This window comes from Loxodonta africana, chromosome 2 (assembly GCF_030014295.1).
Source record: "Loxodonta africana isolate mLoxAfr1 chromosome 2, mLoxAfr1.hap2, whole genome shotgun sequence".
Classification (NCBI taxonomy): domain Eukaryota; kingdom Metazoa; phylum Chordata; class Mammalia; order Proboscidea; family Elephantidae; genus Loxodonta; species Loxodonta africana.
The window spans coordinates 175854920-175864397 of NC_087343.1; positions in this window are offsets into that span (position 1 = coordinate 175854920).

The following is a 9478-nucleotide window of genomic DNA, read 5'->3' on the forward strand; positions in this document are numbered from 1 at the left end:
AGCAACAATGACTACCACGTAATCCTTAGATCCTTTTCATCTCCCAGGTCCTTTTTCTCTGTCTTCTCAAGGTGGGTTGGAGAACACCAGGGAGTAAGATAAGGAATGGAGAGGATCCTTTTTCTACCCCTATTATGTTTGCCGAACCTAGTCTCTATACCCTTCTAGATTTTTCCCTGGCCTCTAAATTTCCTACTCTTGTATCATGAAAAGCAATTCCACTGTGGACTACAGTGTTCTTACTCCCAAAATTCCATACCAAATTCATCATTGGCCTCAGTTAATAAATGGACCTCCAATTATTACATCCCAACTTCCTTAGAAGGCTGTGTGTGTGTGTGTGTACGTTGGAGGCAGTAAAAGAAAAACATTTTTTCAGATATATAAATACTTGATAGAATGAGTTATTTCCTTGAATTTTATGTTGGAAATGTCTTAAGAAGAGCAAGCAGTTCAGCACTGAAATCAAGAATATGGGCTCTGGGGCCAGATGGTCAAGGATTCAAATTTGGCTCCTTTATTTACCAATTGTGTAACCTTAAGGAAATTCCCTAACTTCTGTAAACCTCAGTTTCCTAATGTGTAAAATGAGGAGTAATATTAATGACTATCACTACATATAGAGTTGTACCAAAAACAAAAAACCAAACCCAGTGCCCTCAAGTTGATTCCAACTCATAGTGACCCTATAGGACAGAATAGAACTCCCCCATAGAGTTTCCGAGGAGCACCTGGCGGATTCGAACTGCCAATCCTTTGGTTAGCAGCCGTAGCACTTAACCACTACACCACCAGGGTTTCCCAGAGAGTTGTAGTGAGGATCAAATGACGACATTGACTCCACAGTCAGGGAATGCTGGCTCCTACTGTAAAGCTCTTCCCCTCTTCCATCTAGGAATCCCTCACATAACCTACAGTTGCTGTAACTAGCACTGAGACAGTGGGACCATCACCTCCTTAGGTGCGGTCTCCTTACTTTTATTATATCACACATGTTAATTGGGGGCTCTTTGGTTAAAAGTATCAGAAAACCAAACTCTAATGTCTTAAGCAAAAAGAAAAACAAAATTATCTGGCTCATGTAAATGAAAGATCAGAGATAGCTGGGCTTCAGGCGCTATTGGATTCAGTTGCTCAAATCACGTCATCAGAGCTCACTCTGTATCTCTTGTCTTATTTCTTTTAATTTTATTCCATTATTAGGCTACCTTTCCCCTCATGGTGGTAAAAAAAAGCTGCCAAGCAGCTCCAGGGTTACGCCTTATTCTCTCAATAACCATACTGAACAGAGAGTTTTTTCCGTTTCCCAATATTTCTAACGAAATCCCAGAGTTGCATTTCATTGGCTCTGATGGGATCACCCGATCATCCTCGAAACAATTATGATGGCCAGGAGAGTGTGATACATGGATGGGGCAAGCCTCGTCTATCTCGTTGTCACCAGAGTCAGCTCCACTGGAATCATATGTATTAAGACTGGTAAACCCATTGCTGTTGAGTAAATTTTGACTCATAAAGACCCTATAGGACAGAGTAGAACTGTCCCATAGAGGTTCCAAGGAGCAGCTTAGAATTTGAACTGTTGACTTTTGGTTAGCAGCCAATCGCTTTAACCTCTGGGCCAAGTGGTGGAGGGAAATGTACCTTAGTTTTTTTTTTTTTTTTTTTTTTATCTAGTGCTGCTATAAAAGAAATACCACAGGTGGATGGCTTTAAAGAACATATATTTATTTTCTTACAGTGCTCGATGCTGAAAATTAAATCAGGGTCTCGGCTGTATAGATTCCTTCCTTATTGGTAGCCCCAGACATTCCCTGGTTCCTTGGCCAATCTCACATGGCATCTGTCTTCCCTAGTTTGTGCATGTGTCTGGGTCTAATCTGCTCTTTTTATAACACAGAAGTGATTAGTTTTAGGACACACCCTATGCTGGTACACTGTAAACCCTATTTTCAAACAAGATTACATCCACAGGTATAGGGATTAGTATTCCAACACATATTTTTGAGCAGCACAAGTCAATCCATAACAATAACCAAGGAAAGAGAGTTTTGACTTATCAGAAGAAGGGTGAATGTATATTGTGCAGGTAAAAACAACAGGTGACTGTTGTTGTTGTTGTTAGTTGCCGTCGTATCAGTTCTGACTCATAGCGACCCTATGCACAACAGAACCAAACACTGCCTGGTCCTGCGCCATCCTTACAATCATTATTATGCTTGAGCTCTTGTTGCAGCCACTGTGTCAATCCACCTTGTTGAGGGTCTTCCTCTTTTCCACTGACGCTGTACTCTGCCAAGCATGATGTCCTTCTCCAGAGACTGATCCCTCCTGACAACATGTCCAAAGTATGTAAGATGCAGTCTCCCCTTCCTTGCCTCTAAGGAGCATTCTGGCTGCACTTCTTCCAAGACAGATTTGTTCATTCTTTTGGCAGTCCATGGTATATTCAATATTCTTCGCCAACACAATTCAAAGGCATCAACTCTTCTTCGGTCTTTCTTATTCATTGTCCAGCTTTCACATGCATATGATGTGATTGAAAATACCATGGCTTGGGTCAGGCACACCTCAGTCTTCAGGGTGACATCTTTGCTCTTCAACACGTTGAAGAGGTTCTTTGCAGCAGATTTGCCCAATGCAATGCGTCTGTTGATTTCTTGACTGCTGCTTCCATGGCTGTGGATTGTGGATCCAAGTAAAATGAAATCCTTGACAACTTCAGTCTTTTCTCCGTTTATCATGATGTTGCTCATTGGTCCAGTTCTAAGGATTTTTGTTTTCTTTATGTTGAGGTGTAATCCATACTGAAGGCTGTGGTCTTTGATCTTCATTAGTAAGTGCTTCAAGTCCTCTTCACTTTCAGAAAGCAAGGTTGTGTCATCTGCATAACGCAGGTTGTTAATGAGTCTTCCTCCAATCCTGATGCCCCGGTCTTCTTCATGTAGTCCAGCTTCTCGGACTATATGTTCAGCATACAGATTAAATAGGTATGGTGAAAGAATACAACCCTGACACACACCTTTCCTGACTTTAAACCATGCAGTATCCCCTTATTCTGTCTGAACAACTGCCTCTTGATCTATGTACAGATTCCTCATGAACACAATTAAGTGTTCTGGAATTCCCATTCTTCGCAGTGTTATCCAAAGTTTGTTATGATCCACACAGTCGAATGCCTTTGCATAGTCAATAAAACACAGGTAAACATCCTTCTGGTATTCTCTGCTTTCAGCCAGGATCCATCTGACATCAGCCATGATATCCCTGGTTCCACGTCCTCTTCTGAAAGCAGCCTGAATTTCTGGCAGTTCCCTGTCGATATACTGCTGCAGCCGTTTTTGAAAGATCTTCAGGAAAATTTTGCTTGCGTGTGATATTAATGATATTGTTCTATAATTTCCACATTCAGTTGGATCACCTTTCTTGGGAATAGGCATAAATATGGATCTCTTCTAGGCAGTTGGCCAGGAAGCTGTCTTCCATATTTCTTGGCAGAGACGAGTGGGCACCTCCAGCACTGCATCTGTTTGTTGAAACATCTCAGTTGATAGCAAGAGGTCACTGAAAAGACAGGAAAGAAAGAAAAGGCCAAGATGGATGTCAGAGGAGACTCTGAAACTTGCTCTTGAGCGTCGAGCCACTAAAGCAAAAGGAAGAATTGATGAAGTAAAAGAACTGAACAGAAGATTTCAAAGGGCCTCTCAAGAAGACAAAGTAAAGTATTATAATGACATGTGCAAAGAGCTGGAGATGGAAAACTAAAAGGGAAGAACATGCTCGGTGTTTCTCAAGCTAAAGGAATTGAAGAAAAAATTCAAGCCTCAAGTTGCAATAGTGAAGGATTCCATGGGGAAAATATTAAACGATGCAGGAAGCATCAAAAGAAGATGGAAGGAATACACAGAGTCATTATACCAAAAAGAATTAGTCGATGTTCAACCATTTCAAGTGGTGGCATATGACAAGGAATCGATGGTACTGAAGGAAGAAGTCCATGCTGCTCTGGAGGTACTGGCGAAAAATAAGGCTCCAGGAATTGATGGAATATCAATCGAGATGTTTCAACAAACAGGTGACTAGTCCACGTTTTCTGGATACACACAAATCTTGAAGCAGCAATGTCCCATCATGGATTTATGATAAATAACTCATTCCCATAGAGTTGATCCTGATGCATATTCATATGGATATTCTTTTATCCCTCACCCAAAGTCAACATTGCTAATCAATCACAGCCTTCTTGTCCATTGAGCTCAGAAAATACTACAAAATCTTTCTCAACCCAATGTTCCTGGACCAGTGGCATCACTACAGTTCATGACACCCAGTGCAGTAACTCATGGGAGGGGCCTGCCTGACCCCACCCCACCTCCCTGCAGGGTGGAACGCTGCTCGGCCAGCCTTTCCTTGTCCCACCCCAACGGCTCTCCACAGCTCCTCCCCTCTCTCATTGGTGAAGGCAGAGACCCTCCTCTTCACCCAAGGGCAGGCGCTGCTGCCCTGTCACCTACTCCCTGACTGGTGGGTGGGGGGAGAGTGACCAGTTACAGCACTGGATGATGGGTGACACAATCCTAGTGAAGCCACTCCCTTGGCGGCCCCTCCCCAGGGTGCCTGCCCACCAACATCCCTGACCCTGGGGTCATTTTGGTATTTCTCCCTCTCTGGCAGTGTCATGGGGTGCAGACCACATTAGGGATGCCACTGTCCTGGAAACTGGGACGACTCAATGGAAGTTGCCATGGAAGATGAAACTATTTTCTGTCTCTAGATCATTTTCAAGTTAACTAGTAAACCATGTTGTTTCCTCTACATTTTCTAGCTGTTTTTTTTAACCTATATTCAGAGCATGATATTTTCCCCTATTACATTTTACCTTGCTGCATTTGGCCAGTTGTCCTGGTCTCTTGAGATCATCTTCAATTTTGACTCTGTCATCCAAGTTTCAGTTATACTCCAAGTCTATTGCCATGTACGAGCACAGGTCAGATGTATTTTGGTCAATGTTGACTGGAGGGGCCAAGGACTGAGCCCCTGGGACACCTCAAAAAGTCCCTTTCCAGTTGACTTCAGTTGGATTATTAATGACAAAGTTGGTTGATATTCTAGGATGGGAATATGTCCAAGTGAAATATAAATGCACACACACAAAACACACACACATTTGAGTGCTAATACGTCTCCATTTTTTTGTTGTTATTTTTTGTTTGTTTTTGATTGCTTGGTCATATCTAAATGTATTTGTCAGGGTTCAATAGGACAAAAGGCAATTCTCTAACAAAGAAGAGAAAGAAATTTGACCTGTCTTGACTAAGTCCACCATAGTTCCAATATAAAACATTTTTCTTTCCCCAACATGGCAAGTTGTGGGGAGCACTATGGCCCTGGAATACAAACTTTTTGGATGAAGCAGAAACAGTCTGGTTCATGTCAACAGTTTGTTTAACTTAATAGAGAAAGAATTTAGGGGCCTACAAGGAACGGGAGAAATGTATCCTGCCTCCCATGGGAATGCAGATATGTAGTGCAGGGAATATAACAACACATCTTAATACAAGTTCCTCCTGATATTTGGGAATCTGCCTCTTTACGCTTAACATAGTACACTGTTCTCACATCCCAGCCTAGGAGCTTCTTGTGGAATGCCAAGGGACAGGGCTTCCATGAGACATTACGTTGCTATTTTAGGAGGTTCACCAAGAAAGGTCATTTTTTTAGTTGTACAAGAGCACATGAGACCAAGGGCTCATCTGTCTTGTGAGTTGTCCCCCAGTGTCATGGCTGGGTCTAGAGAAGCAAGAAGCAGAAGTGATGTCTTGCTTCTTGTTAGTTGCCTAAAACCATGCCATTATCTTCTACCTGACTCTGTAGCCTTGTTTCTCTGCCAAAGACCCTTCCTTACTTTTTCAACACTGTGGATATACTTCTAGCCCTCTTTCTCAGTTCTACAACTGAGATTTTTTTCCAACAGTATATGGACTTCCCCAGTATTGGAGTATTGGAGTTGCAGTGCTAAGCACCTTACATCTGTTGTTAGCTCATGTAATACTCATCATGACCCTCAGAGAGAGGTAGTATTATAACCTCATTTTGAAATGGGTGACATTGAAGCTCCAAGAAACGAGAGAACGGTGCATGGGCGAGACTCCAGCCCAGGCCTGGCTGACTCCAGATGCAAACTCTTAACACCACGCTAACTGATCCACAAGCATTCTGCACCTTTCCCTCCTAGTGGGTAATTCTGCAAATGTCAGCTGAGCTCCTGCTATGTTGTGCTGCCCATGTGGGAACATAATGAGAGATGTGACACCATCAATTCCCTCAAGAGGCTGCCAGTCACTCTTTCAAGCACTGATTCAGAGCAAGGTTCTTGTATACCTCTGAAAATATGTGCGTGGTCAGAAGAAATGTTCCCGCTCCTGAGTTGGGTCCAGTGCCAGCCTGGGACGTGCTATGAAGGCAACTCACCGAACACCTCCAAACTCTTCTTCACTGGACATGCCTCTATTAGATGTACGATCCATGAAGCAAAGACACTGTGACAGCGCTAGGCATGGGGTCTTAGGAATCCCCATTGCCAGAGCCAACCTCACCTTTGTGCCCAAAGCTGCAAAGGCTGTGTCTACACAGACACTTGGACTGAAATATGCAACCAGGATTAAAGAAGCCACCTAGTAAGTCCTGAGTATGATTTGGGGGACAACAGAAGGTCCCCATATAAAATATTGCCTCTGGGGAAGAGGGCAATGGGGAGTGACTGCTTAATGGGTACAGGGTCTCTGGGGGTGACGAAAACGTTTTGAAACTAGATAGAGATAATGGTTGCATAACACTATGAATGTGCTGAATGTCACTAAATTATATACTTTAAAATGGTTAATTTTATACTATGTGAATTTCACCTCAATAAAATATATATGTATATATATATATAGTCTCTGCCAGGTGCCATAGTGCCTAAAGGCTATTCTTCAAAGGTGGAGTAACTATCCTTTCCCACCCCCAGGTCCACCCCTGTTTCTGCTTAGACCTATTAAGCAAGACTTTTGCCTGGTCAGAGCAATAGGTAAGTAGCTTCTAGGACTCCTTTTCCCTCCTATTTGCTCTTCCCTGTGAGAGAAGCCGTGCCTCCCCAGACTGGTGAGGTTGGGGAAGAAACGAGCCCTCTCTTGTCTCTGTGTCCATGGGTTTACATTATCATTAGTTTGAATATACATGCAAAGGGACCTGAGACCTTTTCAGTGCTGCCCAGAGCCACCTTCTTCCTCGCCCGCTGCTCCCTGAGTAACTGCCCATCACCACTCAAAGTCCCCTCTCCATCCATGCTCTCATTTGCAGGTGTGAGTTGGCCTTGGTTCTCTAGGTAATCAGTTGCCATCAAGTCATCTGACTCATCGAGACCCCACGTGTGTCAGAGTAGAACTGTACTCTATATGGTTTTCAATGGCAGATTTTTTGGAAGTAGACTGCCAGGACTTTCTTTCAAAGAGCCTCTGGGTAGAATCAAACCTTCAACCTTTTGGTTAAAAGCTGAACCTTTTAACTGTTTATGTAACCCAGGGCCCCCTCCATTTTCTCTGGGTAGGACTTTTCTTTAGGTAATATTCTACCCACTTCCTCGTCCACCTTGAAATTCTTAGTGTTCAACAACCACCACCAAAAAATGACATGATGGTATTTTTGCAGCAAAAACATATTTATCGATTTCCTTTACATCAGTTTGCATTTGAAATTCAAGGCAAAGGGCCTTTCTTGCTGTCAATCACCAGATGTTTTGACCACATTTGTCCTCTGGGCTGACGGACACATGGCTACACATTTAGAAGGACAAGGAAGATGGTTCTTGTGAAATCTGTCATGTTGAGAAATCAGGAACTTCAAAGGAAAACAAAAAGCCTTTTTCATCCCCTTCCTTGGCTCGGGTTGTTTCTTCTTTGGAAGCTCAATTCTAAATGTAATCACAGGAGAAAGGAGGTTTGAGCAATTAGGCTGTGAATCTGATCTACAGAGGCAGCCTACTGGGATGCCTTTTACCTCAGGACCTAGAATTTTGGCCAAAATTATCTGGGAAAATTTCCTCTTCTGATTTTTTCTGCCTATGGTGACCTTGTTAATAATGCCAAAAATGCTTCACATTTGTATAGCCATTTTAGATTTTTTCCAAACCCTTGTCACATTAATCATCTCACTTGATCTTCATGAGTCTCTTGGGATGTGGGTAAAGAAGGGACTGGAATTCATACATTGCAGATAAAGAAAGAGAGTCCCAGAGAGGTTAAGCAATTTGCCCAAGATTACACAGCCAACCAGTCAGAGAACTAAGTCTAGAGATCGTATTTCCAACCACAAGCTTTAGAAGAGGATTCCCTGGGTGCTGCGAATGGTTAAGCACTGGACTACTAACCGAAAGATTGGCAGTTCAAACCCACCAAGAGGAGTCTCAGAAGTAAGGCCTGACAATCTGCTTCTGAAAGGTCATAGACCTGAAAATCCTATGGAGTAGTTCTACTCTACACACACGGGGTCGCCATGCGTTGAAATCGACTCTGCAGCAACTAACAACAACAACAAAATGCTTTAGAAGTAGACTAAGTAGATCACAGATATGGGTGGCTGCACTTCTGCTCTACAGCAAAAACCCAACGGTAAACGTCCGAAAAGTGCAGTTCCACCCGGACATATTTCTCTCTCCTCATTCACAGCTGACTTGAGCACTGCACTTGTTCTTTTAGAGCTACGTTTATCATGCTGTTGACTTGTTCTCCTCAGTGTCTGTCTGACACTTGCAAAATCAGAGGATGGAGGAGTGATTTGGGCAAATCGGCCTTGGATCTGTTTTAAACGAAATCCTATTTACAAGATATACTTCATTCCTTTTGATGCACAGCTCACTAATTAGCTCACACCTCAGAGCGGTTTCTCTGGGAGAGAAAAAAAAAATTAGCTCATTCCATCTCGAAAAGACACAATCCTTGAACTAATTATGGCATTCGAATGATTAATCTCCTTTAAATACACATGCGTTCAGAAGTTTCACAGTTAGGAAGAATGTATAATGAGAAAGAAGATAGAAAACAGAGGGAAATGGAATAAAGTGGCAATCGAAAGCCAAATTTCTACCCGTGAAGGCCAGGGAGAGAGTTTGAGGATTTTTTATCGTTCAGGTAAAATATTACTATCACAAAATGGCGAAGCAGGCAGTTTGTCTGAACCTTCCTCTAGTCTCTCACTTTTTGCTTCTTTACTAGGCTCTGGTTGCCAATGCTTTAAGGTCAATCAAAATACATATGAGAACTTTCTACAAGGGGGCCAAAAAAAAAAGGAGGTAGGGTATAATTTAATTTACACTAATGTGGTAATGACTGAGATCACTTTATGTCTAACTCTACTCCTTCCATAATGATTTACTCTTTAATAGGAAAGTGAAATTTTATCCCAACGAATGATCCTCCATTACTGGATTTTAGGAGCTGGC